This window comes from Alligator mississippiensis, chromosome 5 (genome assembly GCF_030867095.1).
Source record: "Alligator mississippiensis isolate rAllMis1 chromosome 5, rAllMis1, whole genome shotgun sequence".
NCBI lineage: Eukaryota > Metazoa > Chordata > Crocodylia > Alligatoridae > Alligator > Alligator mississippiensis.
The window spans coordinates 30,890,164-30,907,278 of record NC_081828.1 but is presented as its reverse complement, the minus strand read 5'-3'; the positions used below and the strand labels follow the sequence as shown (position 1 = coordinate 30,907,278).

The 17,115-nt window shown below is 44.4% G+C and overlaps 1 protein-coding gene across 1 annotated transcript in view; it reads right to left on the bottom strand.

Annotated features, from left to right (window-relative positions):
- The window catches only part of PKN2 (protein kinase N2), a 98,293-nt gene that overhangs the window by 45,256 nt on the left and 35,922 nt on the right, over positions 1 to 17,115 (bottom strand). The window lies entirely within an intron of this gene.

Below are 17,115 nucleotides of genomic sequence, written 5' to 3'. Positions count from 1 at the left end.
TTTCTGGGGGGGCTTCGGGGGAGCGGGGGTGCAGCGAGCTTTCACCCGCGCATCTCTTGCCGCTCCCGCATCTTAAGCTTTACTTAAGTTTTCTTTATAAAAAACTTTCTTCTTACAGCTGCAGTCTCTCAAGTCTACATGCTGATTTGACATGATCATTTCCTTCTTTGCTTTCTACTCTCTTCATTCAAATCCCTCCAAAATTTTCACTTATCCTTGTTGCCCTCAATTAGAGATTAAAAACAAAGACCACACAAATCATGAAGAAATAACCTTTTAAAAAGCTTTGAAGTTATTTTTCCTTTCCCTGTCCATCCCATCTTGTGTTTGGGCCTCTGTATCTTATACAGTTCTGCTGGTAAAGCTACACGGTCTACAGGTGTAATCTTTTCATAATCTGTAGCCAATCAGCTATGCCAGTAAAACTCCCAGTACAGATGCAGCTCTGCCAACAGAACTTCTGTCACTTGGAGAATCTGGCAAAACTGACACTAAAAGGAGGTAGGAAGGAGCCCCACACACCACAACCATCCTCTTCCTCATGCTGGCAGGATTGCGTCTCCAGGGAGCCCAACAGTAAGAGACAAAGCAGGTGCAGCTGTGCAGTGTAGGCAGAGCATTAGGCCTGGTGTACATGCAGAGTTGCATTGGTATAAACTTTTTTTAGTAAAAATTGGTGCCGAAGGCTATGTGGAATCTCTTTAGTTTACCTTGATTCAAGATAATTAGGAACAGACTTAAATTAGATATATCCCACATGCTCTCCTCTTCTTCCTCTTTGTCTTCTCATTCAACTAATTGTCGCCTACTAACTACACTCAACCCCTCCCTCCCCCCATAAAAGTCAAGCCTCCAAGTTGTCAGCTTTACTTTATGTTTTTAAAATTGAGTAATTACTAGTTACTCAGTTTAGCTCAAGAAAGGCTTATGTTGTGGATCCAAACATCACAACCCTGTTCATGATCCATGTGGAGGTAATTATGATTCTCAGGATAAAGACTAAAAGTCAGTTATAAAAACAAAAATGTACAAAACCACTACTCCCTTTTATTAAAGCACTGAGGTTGCAAAGTCAAGCACTCCAAAAGTTAGGAAACACCAGTATAAAAGGTTGCTGGTGTGACTGTAATTTAGCTCCCTGTATGCAGACCATCTTAACTACATGATCCACAGGTCATCAGCAAGGTTGGGACATTTAAATCTGCAGCACTATTCAAACTAACTGAGTAAACAGCATCAAATTTCAACCAACTACTAGAGTACAATGAAAAACAGATCGTTAGTGGGGTTGATAAATATTAGACAGCAGAAAAGGGTCAAGACAATTCCTGGACCCATTGCTCATCTAAAGAGTGCTCTAATGGCCATGCACTTCTGTCCCTAGCCTCTGCTTTTTCTTCCCTTTCCTATTCCAGCACCTCTTGCTTCCAGACCAGAGGTGGATCGAGCAGGTTTAGTTGCACCCTCTTTGGTTTCACAGAGCATCGAGCAGTGAGCTCTTTATTTACTAGCATGACTGCTGCTGAAGCCTGCACTGGTGTGACTCCAGAATCAAGGCTTGCCCTCCACACCTTCTTCCCTGCTACCAAAACTTGGCAGCGGGTAAAGAAGTTTGTGGGAGAGGGGCTGCTAGGCAAGGGAGGGGAGGAAATGGCAGCAGCAGTCACCCTCTGGGTTCCAAAGCTACAGTAGTAAGCTGGGGAGCTCAGAGCTCACTGCACATGTACCACAAAGCTGAGGGGGCAAAGGGATGGGAAAAAGTGTGGCTGAACTTGCCCTTGGATCCACCCATGTCCTAAACTAAAATACTTAACCCTATGCTCCTCTGCATTCACATCAGACTTCTTGCTCTTCCTATTCCTTGCTGCTTAAGTATTAGCAAAGGGTCAAGAGACTAGCTGTCATTTCCAGTGCCTGGTCACACACTGGCTCACCAAAAAGACAATGCACAGAAAAATTCTGCTCAGCCCTTATGTGCCAGGGGGTGGGGATAGAAGATACTCATTGAAGGTGGACTCTCCAGATAGCACTTCCAGCAACTAAATACACGTGCATGCTGATTTTTTCAGCTTGTACCACAGCTAGTTCTGGTTGGCATTTATGGAGAAAGCACAATCCCCCAACCCCAGAGCAACTGCCCTTATACGTTTTGAGTGCCTGCTCCCATGCATGGGAGCAATACATCTTTTCAACAAAAGGACTACTAGATATTTAAAGATAAAACCAGGAAAAAGACAACCCCACATCACCCACCCACTCTTATTTACCCATAAGAAAGCAAGCACACTTGATAACTTTAACATCTGGCATCAAGCATTCCAGAGGAACAGTAAGGGTTTACATAACTGGAAAAAGGGTTTTACACTGGACTGTGCTGACAACTGCAACTACAAGCAGCACCATAACCTACACTGGGGTGCTCTCTGCTCTATAAATGCTTATTTAGGTTATAAAGAGGTAGTTAGATATATTAGTCTGAAGTCAGGCAAAAGGTAGGGTAAATTTGCACCTTATAGGACTAAATCAGAAAGCTAGATTGTAACCACTTAGGGCATTAGCTGGCTCTTATTTATTTGTACAGTGCCTTAACTGAATAGGGCTCAGTTCAACTGGGGCCACTTAGTCTTGACCACAATACAAGTAATACATTAATTCACATAATTGATGACACTGGAATTTAAGCACATGCTTAAAAGTTAAGTATGAAACACTTTGCTAAACTGGTTCTTTAGTAAATTAGATAGTTTACAGGTGAAGGAGATATGAGTTGGGATGAATAAGAGGCTCTAAGGATGGGAATGTTTCTAAATAATGTATAGACACTCAAGTGTCCATAAGGCACTGTGTCTTTATACAAAGAAAAGTTAATCTGCTACAGGTGTGAAGAGTTTTGGTGCGAATTAATAAACCTCTCTTTTACCTTTGTCTGGCTGAACTGATTTTATTATATGAAATGAATAGGTCTGTCAATACAGACTATGTATATATTAGAACAAATGTTTTTACAAATGCGAGGGTTTTTTTGTTTAAATCTAAAGTATACTGAAAACATGCAGATAAGCTCCTTGCATTACACTGGTTTTTTCAAAGCAGTTTCAGTCTTCTGCTCTCAAGAACACAACTCTCAACATTCTTTAAGATTAAGTTAGAAGGAAATATTCTAATTCAGTGATGACCAGGGATCCTGGTTTTCTATGATACCCTCTTCCCCAATTTCTAGTTTAAAAAAAAAAAAAAATAACCCCAAAATCCACATTTTTCCGTGATTAAAATTAAATATATATTAATTATCAGTGTTTCATTTTGATCATGAAAAAATGTGGATTTTGGATTACTTTTTTAAAGTCTGAATATTGGGTTGTTGGTTTTGGGTTTGTTTTTTTTTGTTTGTTTTTAACCAGAGAAAACCAGGATCCCTGGTGTGGTGGTGCACCTTTGGGTGCTTGCTACTTTAAGGGCTTGAGCAAGCTATTAAGCAGCCTGTGGGTGACTGCAGAGCCAAATCAGGCAGTCACATGACAGCCAGGAAGCCACCTGATTGGAGCCAGGTTGAGCAGCCTCAGTACAAGAGCAGGCCTGAGAAGCAGCACTATCAGTTGCTGCAGGAGTAATGTCATGGTGTTTGAGAGCTGCTGCTCCCAGGAACACTCTGGATCTCGTGGGTAGGAGTTATGGGAAAGGAGGTGGTTCCTAGGGATCCAGAGGGTTTCAAGCCCCAAAGAAACAGCTATGGGCCTGGGGAAGAGCAAGGCCAGCCTTGCAAAAGAGGCTTAGAGTTGTGAATCTACACAGGGGCTAGGCAAGCCCCTGATTAGAACTGGCAAAGATTGAAGCCATGGATACAGATGAGTCCAGTTGAGTGAAGGGCTGCCTCGTAAGATTTCTGGGGCACCAAGCCAGCCCAGGAAAGGACAGCTTTATGGTGGGGCCCAGCAGGGGACCCCTGCTGAGTCTGTTGCAGCTACACTGATGCCAGGGAGTCTTGGCTGGTCAAAGCAAGGGGGCCAGGGCTGAAAAATCAAAGGGTAAGTAAACCTACTGTGAGGGACAGGCTGGAGTGCCGGCTGGGGTAGCTTTCTGCAGCCCTGATGGGCCAGAGCCAGAAACAGGCTGATAGTCTCTTCAGTTTGGGAGAGGGGGGGGGGGGAAATGCATCACTGCCAAAGAGGATAGCTGGTCAGCATGCTGATATGATGGAGGCTGGAGTCTGGGCTCCTGCCAGGAGGAATCTGATATAGGGGTCAGAGAGATGGGACTAGTGAGAGGAAGCCATGAAATAGAAGCTGCAATAGCAGGCCCAGGGGAGAGAGCAGCCCAGGTACAACATCCAGGAGTTTAGTGAGGGAATAAGACTGGGACAGGTATTCCTGCATTAGTCCTGAGGAATGATCTAAAGCTACACCCTGCTGGGGAGGATGGCGTGGCAGGGTAGTTCTCAGGAAGTACCACACTATTGCCTCCCTAATGAAAAGCAGTATGGGGCAATGGAAAGCCTCAGCCCCTGCTGCCTTGTAGGTGACTGTGTAGAGGTGAAAGGCTAGGGAAGCACACCTTGAGAAGCACCAGGTTTGGGCAAGGGACCAGGAGGGCCTGAGGCCCAATGCCTAAAGAGTGAGGCCTAGTAAAAGGCCTGAATAAGAGCAAGGTCCAGGTAGGCCCCCCTGCCACACCTGGTGAGGATTCACTTCTCTCTCTCAATCCTGTTTTGGGGGTTTTATTTTGTGTTTTAAACTTGGCAACACAGTGGTTTTCAATCTGAAATATTTTGATCACAATATGCAACAGTTATTCTTATTCCTTTGAAAGGATCTTCAGCTTGACTGAGTCTATATTATACTTACAAACACTGCAATTGCTGTTGCCTTAAGTCTTCTTGGACCAACACCACCGAAAACGCACCGATTAGTGCAGCAACTCAACTCGGTTCCTTCTGAAAAATGCTGCACTTCTGTCTTCCCTAGATGTTAAGTGCATTATCTTCTCAATAAGCTCAGCATGCAAATCTGGGAACCCAAGCTGCTTTCTGAATTTGGGTTCCCAGATGACTGTACAGCATGTTGCTAAGCCAATCAATAGCAAGCACCCTTTAATAACTAGTTAAAGATTATTTGATTGCATTTAGCTCCTTCAGTGTCATGCCTGACAGAAGTTCCTGAAATGCAGGCTGCTGTCTTTCCAGCAATAGCTCATCAGGGTTTTCATTATAGACCTTTAATCATATTGGTATTCTCCCCATGAGAAAAACAGCAAGGTCAAGGACAATGGAATGCCCAAACCTTGTTTCACTAAAGTTTCAAGTATAACAAGGTTATCAGTCATTTTCAGCTCAGAACATTTACTGTACTCTATAACATACTGCTACTACTACTACGACTAGTTGCTCTGTTTTTTAATGCTATGCAAAAGCTACTTCTTTAATGCAGAGTTCTGACACTAACCCTTTCCCACTTTTGAAATGGGATATTAAAAAAAAAAAAGTGGGGGATGTTAACTTATCCACACAAGGACAGTTTCATATTGCATCAACAGTACCCTTACTTTAGTTCTTGTAATACAGATGTAAACCATATAAAAGGTCTGCCACAGAAGTTATTAAAACAAGGTAATGTTTCTTAAAGCAAATCCTTTTGTGTCTCTACCTTTTGCCATTCTCATTCTCCCACACCATATCTACTTTTTTTCCAAGGAAAGTAGTGGGGGGGGTTGTTGGGGTTTTTTTTGTTTTTTTTTTGCTGCCTTTCCTCCCTGCCCCACCCCAAAAGTGTTCCATTTCATCTTCTCCACCATAACCACACCTTTCTGGTCTATCTTGTGAAACTGGCTTCCCCACAGCAAACATACTAAGTTACGCATTAAGAGCTGAGGGCAGGATGGAAGAGAAGGAAGAAACAAGTCTTAATGACAACTACTTTTTCCTACAAGAGGTGTTTTGTACCATATGTGCCACTTCCTTTGAGGTATCTGAATAAGGATAGTTCTGAAAAACAGGATAAGTATGTGACAAAATATCATTTGCTGCAAGACCGCTTGTTCAGCATAACAGAGGCATTATTGTTATATTTAAAGTTTAACTCCACCAATGCTCCATCATCACTCAATGCTAGTCTTTGGGCAAATTAAAAACATGACAGCTTGGGAAGGGTCAGGGAGACTATTTTTACACTGCTACACAAGGCACCAAAATTAAAAAGAATACAGCCCCCATTTTAGACTGGAATTAATTCTTTTCAGAACTAATGGCCACCAGACATAAATCCACTTATTCTGTACTGCTGTAGACTAATTCTCTTCCAAGTGCTAAGATAATACCATGTTAACATAACTTTTGTGAAACTCTGCCTCTCTGTACAACTAATTCTGCAAAATATAGCAGTCGTGGTACAAAGTCTCACTTCTCAAACAAAGCTAGGTGCACCAGCAATTATACAGTAGAGAACACGAGCGTGAGAGAGTTTACTTTATGGTCTGGGAAAAGCCATTGCCTCTGCTTTGGAGAAGCTACTGAACTGACCATCAAGCTCATTGCTAAAGGTTTAGAGCAAACTGCAGTGCTTGACTGATGTTTAATACCAACTTGCCTCTTGAAATGGCTGCTGAAAGTAGTTTCCTACAGTATTAAAATAAGGAGCACTGTAGCCATAGCCAAATCAACAAGTATGCGTGCAGGTTTTATTAACAAAGGTTATATAGCAAGTACTGCTCTTACGAGCTTACGAAAGCAGTTTAAATGCTGTGTTTATAAGGGTAGTGCTATTTGCAGTAATTACTGTGGCACAACAAAATTTACATAGCACACTTTATTTGCAAGCATTGAGTACTTTACAAGGGTTGCTTTTACACCCATTTCACAGACAAGAAAAAAACCAAACCAACAGGCAAAAGTTAAATGATTTTCCCAAATTATTATAACACATCAGTGGTAAATCCAGAGGAAAAAAAAAAAAAAAAATAATGGTCTAAGCTTCCATTTCAGCTCTATGCAATGCATCACACCCCTATACTTTCCCAGATCATTTTTAAAAGAACCCAATCCTGACTTGAAGTACTTTGCTATTTTAAATTCACTAGGGCTGCAGAACCTATTCCAGGAAGTTATTCCACCCAGAAGAAGTCAGAGTGTGTTTAGTGTCTCCCCGTAAACATCACTGCAGATCTACAAGGAGTCTGTGGACCCAGGATGACAATATTTTCACAGCCTTGAGTGATATCCTTTCTGAAGGCTCTGATACTATATATCTTCCATCTTCCCTCAAGTCTTAAGAGGTTCCATTCTCCTGTCTAATAAAAAGACAGAACTGTCCTTCAAATCCACACACTACTTTAAAACAGGAAATGTCTGACTCCACATCACTAGAAAGCAGGAGAGGGGAATTGTTTCCCTTTTAATGTACATGGTGCACAGGTTAGTAGAAAGCAACAACTTATAATACAAGGAAATAAGCATTCAGTGATCTGCTATAATCCTGGATGCCTCTGTAGTCATTAAAAGAGTTATTACAGAAGCTGCAGTAGCTGCTAAGATTCTGCAACATGGGTAATAACAATCCCATATGTATTAAAATAGTATTATTTACTGGAAAAGATAGGCATCCCAGACTGTTTAAAGACTAAGTTTTGAGGTGGGCAGTGACCCTTACATAACACTGCTTTTAAAAGCTGCCAGGATGAGCATGGCCACTCATGAAAACTCCAAAAAGAGCACTTATTTCAGGGGTTGGCAATGTTTTTGCCACTGAGCTGTTGCTTGCAGCGCAGCTACCACCCCAGACTTCCTTTACATCCTGCCACCACCACACACTGGTCAGAAGCTACCAAAGGAATAAACAGAAAAAGGCAGCTGTTAAGCATAACAGGGGACTTGCTCTGATTCTCTATCAGAACAGGGCAAAGAGAAAAAAAAAAAAAAAAGTAGGCATTATGCCTTTACAAGATGAGCTGCTGACAGACCAGCCCTTGGGCATATAAACCTAGCAGAGGCAAACAGAGCTGGAGCCAAGAGCTCCGTGTTAAGGTACTGACAGAAACAGTACTGGGAGTTGGAGGCTGTAAGTAGGCCCAGGAGGGCTATGATAGAGGTAGCCAGTGGGACTGGGGGGAAAAGCCAGAGAACAGCCAGAAAAAGGCAACTTACCTGAAAATGACTGCAGGGCCACCAAACTCACTGGGACTGATTGCAGGAGTGGGAGGAGGTGCAAATTCTATGTGTAGGCCAAGAGGGAAAGTCAATATCAAGATAACTGAGCCAGGTGCTCACCCCAACCTGACTTGGGCTATTTTGTTCTGACCTACTTAAGAAACCAGACTGGAAGAATTTACCTCACTGAATTACTGACTGGGGTCAGAGCCCACATAGTAGGGTTAAAAAAGGGTAAAAGGTGTCATCCTGTAGGCAACTCACAAGCAACAGCAGTATGTGTTTCAGGTAGAGGTGGTCCACCATATTGGAATCCAAGGTGTCTGCCATGAATTCACATTTTGGTTGATATTTCAGCCCCCACTAGGGTTAGAAAATTAATTATAAATGATGAAAACCAACGCTATATGAGCCAAGGAGACCAATCTTAACATTTCTGTTGTGGTAGCCATATTGGATTTTAAGATGCCTGTTGTGAATTTACATTCAAATACCTAATATAATGAAAAAAAAAAAAAAAGAGAGGTTTGCAAAATTGCTGCATCAACTCCATTCAGTTTCAGATTACCAACATGAAAACCTCATGGAGGAGATTGTCAACAAGAGACTCCCCCTTATTGTCCTTAAGCAAATGTTACAATGGAGCCAAAAGCATCACTGAGTCCAGCAAAGTGCAAGAGGTCTGACTTGGAATCTAAATGATGTGCCATGTCTCAAAATAGGTTTGCAGTTAATGATTAGCTAAAGTACACCTGCTGGAATTGCATGAATAAGTGAGGCACTCATTCAATGTAGGACAGTTGCTGGCAGTATTTTTGACAGGCTATTATGTTGTGTTGATCCTGTGCTGCAACATTACAAAAGACTCAATTGGCACCATTCTTACTAGTTTACACATAAAGGACATACTGAGAGACTGTTAAGTCACACAAGGTAGAAGATGAAAGGGAAATGCTACCAACATCAAGTGGAGAACACCCTAGGACATCTACTCCAGCAGTTCACTAGAGGATGTACATATTCTGCCAGAAACATTCTAAGAAGAGACTGAGTAAAGTGCTGTCATTTGAATCAGCCAATGCAGTACACAAGCTGGCAGAGATGAATGAAGTGTTGTGTTGCCGAATTGGTGTCAAAGATCATGTTACCATCCTGAATGCAGGCAGAACAATGGAAGCAACAAGTCTCTCGTTCCTACTCTCACGTGGAGATTTCACAATAGGTTATTCTTCTCTCTCCTGAAGTGAAAGCATTGCATCAAGTAATTGATTAACTAGATCCCAGTTTTGCACAGAAAAATGTGTAGTCTGAAAGATGCACTTGAAAGATGTTGCAATTTAATAGAAGACAAAAGGTGGTGAACATCCTCTGACCGCGCTGAAGCAAAAGAAGCAAGAACTTCAGACTTTATTACAAGACAGACATTCATTTTCAGCACTAAAGAAATGAAAATCTATTCCTCATCTTCCATGCTGTGACAACTGGTAAAGTTGTACAAGCAGTTGTAACTGCAGATAAATGAAGAGGAACTGGCCTGCATTTCAGAGTTTTCAGACCCACACAATTTGTGCTATGCTGCTCAAGATCAAAGCAGATTTGAAAGTTATAGCCAACCTGAAGGGATACAGCAAACTGAATGGAGAGCAAGCCAAAAAAGCGTGTTCCTGATAGCATTTACACATTGATCCATTTGGATTCCGGGAGATAAATGACAACTTGGATGTTTAAAGTCATGCGCAAGATAAGAATTTAGACAGATGTACTGAATATAAATCTCAGGATTTCATTACCTGCAACCATGAAGCAAAAAAGTTTATGCCAAAACATGTTGAGTAAGGCTTGCAACTAGATCTAAGAATCTGGTAAAGTCTCTATGGTGCTGGATGCAGCGTACACAGTTTATTACATTAAAACGACCGCTGCTGAGAAAAATGGAAAGGAATTTTGGGAAAAATGGAGTTGTTATCCCACGGAATCTTGTTATGGTTGTTTTGTTCTGTTTTTGAACTAGACAACATTGATATCTTGGGAGAAGACAGTGGACAGGAAACAAACATTTATAATGCTACAGTTCTTGTTGCATTAAAGAGGACCATTGAAGCCAGCCTAGCCTGAAGAAATCATTGGCGTAATAGGAAGAAAAGAACTTTGAAAGATGTACCACCTTAATTTAACAAAGTAATTCCAACTATGATGACCTGTAACAAGACAATGAAACCAGCTATCCACAGTACAGGTAGCAACATGAATGAAAAGCTGAACAATACAGCTGTTCAACTTATGTCAGCAAAGCTACTATGCATACTGGGTAGAATAAATCAGCCAATGAGCAGGAGAACATTGCCATACCAGGGTGGACAGCATTTAACCAGTTTCTTTCTGATACTTCACCACTATCGATTGTTGGGTGCTTGTGCAGGCAGTATAGGACAAAATCCAAGTCCATGACAGTCCAAATGGTGTTGTAATGTAAAACAATTTGAGGACACCTAGGACAACAGCACAATCATAACAGTTGATCAGGCATTGTATTTCAAAGCAAAAGCACTTCTTTGGGCTCAGCCAGACGAGAGATCAAAGGAGAAATCATTTAACCGGGAGGCTTCCATATCATCATGGTTTACCTAAGAGCAATTGGTCAGCATTTCACAACTTCATAAAAGATTGTTAGAGAGAAAGTAGATTATTTATTTTCAGAAAACACCACCACCAACATAATGAAAGGAAATCTATACAACTGTGCTATCAGAGCACACAAGACAACATTCAAAGCAATACGGTATGTTTTGATAAATGAATTGTGTGGTTGTCCAGTTCATACAGAGAATTAGATTATGATGCCATTGACCAAACTTTTCAATAGTATAGGTGTTGCATTCAGAAATGACAACTGTAAAGTGGGAAGGAATGTGGTGAAGATCTATTAGTGCATCTGCCAGTGACTGGCACTACTTCAAGAATTATGGAACAACACTGCCACCAAGGTACATTCAAGTACTGGATGAACTGTTTGGAAGTAAGTCAATACTCTTAGTGCTTCATCAGGGCTGAACACGAAGGAAACTGGCTTGAGCATTTGTGCCTTTGAAGAAATGCTTCCGCTGATAGCTGTGCATGATCATACCAATTACATGAGACAGGGTCCAGTAGATCTTGAATGTATGAAGAATTTAGCAAATTTTGCTCCTACGACATATGCTGGTTTGTGGAAGGAGGATCCGGGGTCAAGAAAACTAGTCTCCTATTTGTAAACATTTCAGACCAGGCAGTAACAAGGTCTGCAAAATTGCCAATGGCATAGTAAGCATAACATGCAACAAATCAGGTAGACCACGATGGGTACTGAACTGCAACAAAAGAGATCACCCTAACTGAGACAGTAAATCATGTTTGGGATCAATACAACAACACCTTTCAATCATAACAAAAGACAAAAGGACACAACTGAAATGAGATTACAGTGATGTAATCTGAAAAATTGCAGTTACCTGTTGTATTAGTATTACGTATACCGTTGTATTAGACCATTACATTCTTCTATTGAACACACGTCTGTGCATTTCATTGCCATTGGGTTACGTATTATTAAATACCTGACTAACCTACGTTCTAAAATTAAAAAAAAAAAAGGCTAGCCTGAGATGTAATGCTTTCAACAGGGCTACCACAATGAAAATGTTACAACTGAAAATTAGAATCAACTTTCTAGCCCTAGTGGGGGCTGAAATATGGACCAAACTGAATTCACAACAGCCATCTTGGATTCCAATATGGCAGCTACATGCACTACTTGCCAGATTGTCAATGTAACTTTTCTGACATGAGTGGACCACCTCTACCTGAAGCATACTGCTGCTTGTGGCAATGAGTTGCCTGTAACAGTCTAGAGACCTTACTGATCACTTTATACCCTAGTAGCAGGGACATAGGAGACAGGGCTAAGGTGTGTCCAGGTCTGCAATACAGGTTTCCCTCGATTTATGCAGGTTCTATTTATGCAAATTTGCTCTCATGCAATGACCCTTTTTATACCTGAAATTTGTTATATGAGATGTAAATTCACTGTTATGCAATTGGCATAGGCACAGTCCTCCCTCCCCCAAGCAGGTAAGTCTGTGAGATTGTGAGGGGAGGGGAAAGGGCTATGGGGCCAAGCTTGCAGTTGCTGGGCTGCGCCAAGGCTTAAACTGGGCTCCACTTCCCCTGGGGCACTGTGCACTGAACCTCCCAGCGTGGTGTAGCCCAGAGGCTGCAACTAGGTGGCGTCCGCTGCTCCCAGGGCTGCAGTAGGGGCAGGCAGCAGGGCTGCGCCGTGCCAGGGGGTTTGGGACATAGTGCAGCTCAGTAGCTAAACAGGCAGCTGGCACTGGCCACTCCCATGACTGCTTCAGCTGGGGCTGCTGCCCACCCCAAGTGCTGTGAAGAGCCCAGTGCCACCCCTGCTTGCAGCTGCACCACGCCCCTCCGTGCTCCTTCCCTAGCCTCACTCCCTCCCACTGATGTATGTGGTAGATGCGTTCCCAGGGAACGGCTCATAAATCACACTCGCATAAAGTGAATCTAGTTTACAATGAAATGGATAGGGATGTCCCCCATGGTGGTTCACTTTATGCAAATGCAATTTATGTGCTGTTCCCTGGGAACGCACCTACCACATAAAAAAAAATCGAGGGAAACTTGTGCAGAAAGGTACTTAAAAGTTGCTCCTCTCCTAGGAGGACTGAAGGCCTATTCCAGGGTGGGCAATTATTTTGCCTGGCGGGTCACTTAAATTTTTGAGAGTGTCAAGGGCTGCATACATCTTTTAGAAGATACCATTGTAACAATGTTGTTATAGATAAAAACCAAATCATACATTTAAAAAAACTCCACAAAAAGAAACAAACATCTACTAAAGCAGGGGTGTCCAACCTTTTTGAATGTGGGGCTGGATCACAAACTTTTTATCACCCAGTGGGCCGGCGAGCCATATTCAAAGACGTCACAGGAAGTGGTATCATGTCACGTGACCTTTGACACCAATGAAGTTGCAGGGGTTGACATGGTGATGGTTGACATAGCCAAGCAGCTTCTGCAGCGCCACAACTGGGTTGACCTGGTGCTGGAGAAGCTCTGGGGCCAGGCCGCGGTTAACCTGGGGCCTGCCCGGCCTGCTGGTGCCATGCCCGGGTTGACACAGTGCTGCAGGACCCACCTGGGCAGAACCAGGTTGGCACCAGCCAGGAAAAGCAGCATGCAGCTGAAGCTGGCTTCCCCATGTGCTGATGGGGATGGGAGGAGGCTGGCCAGGTCTGCACCAGCCAACAGAAGTGGTGGCGGAGCGTGTGCCGCTCGGGACTGACCAGTGCAGGCTCATCCCGTTCCAAGCAGCATACGGCTCCGCCGCTGCTTTTCCTAGCTGGTGCAGACCTGGCTGGCCTCCTCCTGTCCCCAGCAGCACATAAGAAGCAGCCCCCTCGGGGCCTCGCACGCAGGCGACCAGGCCTGGAGAGCAGCAGCGCCTGGGGGAAGACTGGCCGGGGGAGCGAGCAGGCGCTGCTTTGCTGTGAGGCAGGGCAGGGCAGTGGGGTGGCTTCAAGCAGGCAGGTGAGGAGGCAGGTGCGGGCCAGCAGTGCCAGCAGCCACTGCTTGCCCTCCCATGCAGAGCTGCTCTCCCGGGCTTTGCGGGGGTAAGCAGCTCCCTTCCCCTCACTGCTGGCTGCGACCCACAGGCTGGCCCTGCCTGCCTCGCTGCAGCCCTGCCACCACAGTTACACACTCCGGACCACCGCGGCTCCCTGCGCTGCCGCGGCTCCCTGCGCTGCGACTGCCGCTGCTGCAGGCTGCATGGCAGCCCGCGGGCCGTATGTTGGACAAGCCTGTACTAAAGCATAATTTAAAATTTCAAAATATTTCTTGTCCGTACTTGTGTTTTTTGGGTAGCATATAGAAATGATTGTATAATAGCTCAAAATAGTCTTACTCTTGTATATTGGGGGGAGGGGGTGCAGCATGCAGGTGCAAGGATGCCAAGTCCTGGGAGCTGGCTGGGGGGTGGAAGGAGGGGGCAGAATGCAGGTGTAGTTGTCCCCCCTGGGTTTACAGCCCCCAATCTGATCCATGGTTACCCCCACAATATTCCACCTGGGGCCAAACCCCACCTCACTCCTACTTGGGGCAGCCTGTGCCATACTCCCTCCTGTGCCTGTTGGCCCCAGCCAACGTACACAGCTTTGCAGGGCAGCTTTACCTAGGTACTGCACAGCTCCTCCTCTTGCCCCTGCTATGCTACTCCTGTGGGAAGCAGCTGCAGCCAGGCAGCTCCTGCCCCAGTGTAGGGCTCCAGTTCCTGGCCATCTTCCACCCACAGGTGGCTGCTCATTGTGCCAGGTGGACAGAGTAGGCAGAAGATGGCCAGGAGCTGGAGCCCCACATGCTAGGGCAGGAGCTGCCCAGCTGTAGCTCCCCCCCCTCCCCCCAGAGCAGCACAACAGGGGCAGGGGGAGGAGGAGGAGCCGTCACTGGAGGACAGGGGAGCTGAGGAGCACTTAGGTGGCTGCAGCCACACTGGGAGCAGCCTTGCCAGGAAACTGTACATGCTGGACGGGGCCAGTGGGAACAGGAGGGAGTGTGGGTGGGTGCCCCCCCTGTGGGCCAGCTCTAAATCAGTTGAACAGACCAGATCCAGCCCACAGATGGTATTTTGCTGACTCATGGCCTATTCCCTAATTTCAATACCAATGAGTTGTGGCAAGCAACATGGGTAGGCATTTTGGGACAAAGAAAGGGCCAGAAGCCAGGACTGACCATCGGGGGCAGTAGACTACATTGAGGGCCCTCCCTGAGACAGTTACAATAGGATCCTGAGGTTGCTTCCTTGACTGCCAAAACTAAAGCATGCTGCTGATTCCCCTAAGCTGCTGCAGGCCAAATTCAATTCTTTACAGGATATAGGCTGCTGACCCCTTCTTTATTCGAAGAGAGCATGGGACAGCCCTCTTGATACACATAGAAAAAATTAAGAACTACTGGGCAACTTACATCATCCCCTTGCACATCAGTTGTTTACCCATCACCCCAAGTTTCTCAAATCTATGTTACCAATCTGTTTGTGTCATGGACAGATACTTGCCAACCTTTTAGGCTTAAAATTCAAGTTAGCATTTTAACATTAGCTCATCGTACCATCACGCCAATGTTCATCCATATCACTGCATCAGATTCTTAAACCTTCAAGAAGACAAGACATGTATGGGTAGTATGATGTTTTTCCTTTACTTCATTTAAGTGGGGAAAACCTCTTTCAAAAGCTACCAACATTTTTTTTTGTTTGTTTGTTTTAAAGCTCTCCCAAAAGCTGCAGAAGGTTCTACAACTTTTAAGACTTAAATAAGGTTATTAACAGAACATGGTGTTTCATAATGTATAGGTTCCATAGGAACAACTGATACAAAACAAGTTAAAGAACAAAATATTAACTGAAGTTAAAATAAATTCTCTTTTGAGGAGACAAATATGAGCAGATTTCTTCAGGAACATATTATGCAACAGTGGAAGGAAGGAAGGAAATTAAAAAGCCACATCACTGAGGGGAGTAAGCCAAAACATGCAGGTGGAAGAAAATAAATCTATTAGTCTTGTTGCTCTGGGTGTGGAAAAATCTTAAAAACAAACAAACAAACACACACACACACACACACACACACACTTATCAAATGGTTATGCTACGGAACCATTTTTTCTTCTTTTTTTTATACACTCAATTAGAGTGAGATCAAATACACCAGTTAAAATATATTATTTTAATGTTTCAGACTGTTCAGGCAGAGGGGTTCATAGATTCATAGATGTTAGGGTCGGAAGGGACCTCAATAGATCATCAAGTCCGACCCCCTGCATAGGCAGGAAAGAGTGCTGGGACTAGATGACCCCAGCTAGATACTCGTCTAACCTCCTCTTGAAGACCCCCAGGGTAGGGGAGAGCACCACCTCCCTTGGGAGCCCGTTCCAGACCTTGGCCACTCGAACTGTGAAGAAGTTCTTCTTAATGTCCAGTCTAAATCTGCTCTCTGCTAGCTTGTGGCCATTGTTTCTTGTAACCCCCGGGGGCGCCTTGGTGAATAAATCCTCACCAATTCCCTTCTGTGCCCCCGTGATGAACTTATAGGCAGCCACAAGGTCGCCTCTCAACCTTCTCTTGCGGAGGCTGAAAAGGTCCAGTTTCTCTAGTCTCTCCTCGTAGGGCTTGGTCTGCAGGCCCTTGACCATATGAACTGCCCTTCGCTGTACCCTCTCCAGGTTATCCGCATCCTTCTTGAAGTGTGGCGCCCAGAATTGCACGCAGTACTCCAACTGCGGTCTGACCAACGCCCTATAGAGGGGAAGTATCGCCTCCCTGGACCTATTTGTCATGCATCTGCTGATGCACGATAAAGTGCCACTGGCTTTTCTGATGGCTTCGTCACACTGCCGGCTCATGTTCATCTTGGAGTCCACTAGGACTCCAAGATCCCTTTCCACCTCTGTGCCACCCAGCAGGTCATTCCCTAGGCTGTAGGTGTGCTGGACATTTTTCCTCCCTAGGTGCAGCACTTTGCATTTCTCCTTGTTGAACTGCATCCTGTTGTTTTCTGCCCACTTGTGCAGCCTATCCAGGTCTGCCTGCAGCTGTTCCCTGCCCTCCGGCGTGTCCACTTCTCCCCACAGCTTTGTGTCATCTGCAAACTTGGACAGAGTACATTTCACTCCCACGTCCAAGTCGCTGATGAAGACATTAAAGAGTATCGGTCCAAGGACCGAACCCTGCGGGACCCCACTGCCCACACCCTTCCAGGTTGAGACCGACCCATGTGTTCTTAAACACTTTCATCATATCAATTGTAATAGCAGCAGTCTTGCTTGTTCTCAACAACCGCTTGTCTATGGATTTGGTCATACGTCTTCCACTGTATTTGCTTACACATTAAAGCAACAATAGGACAATTTAAACAAGCTGGGCATTC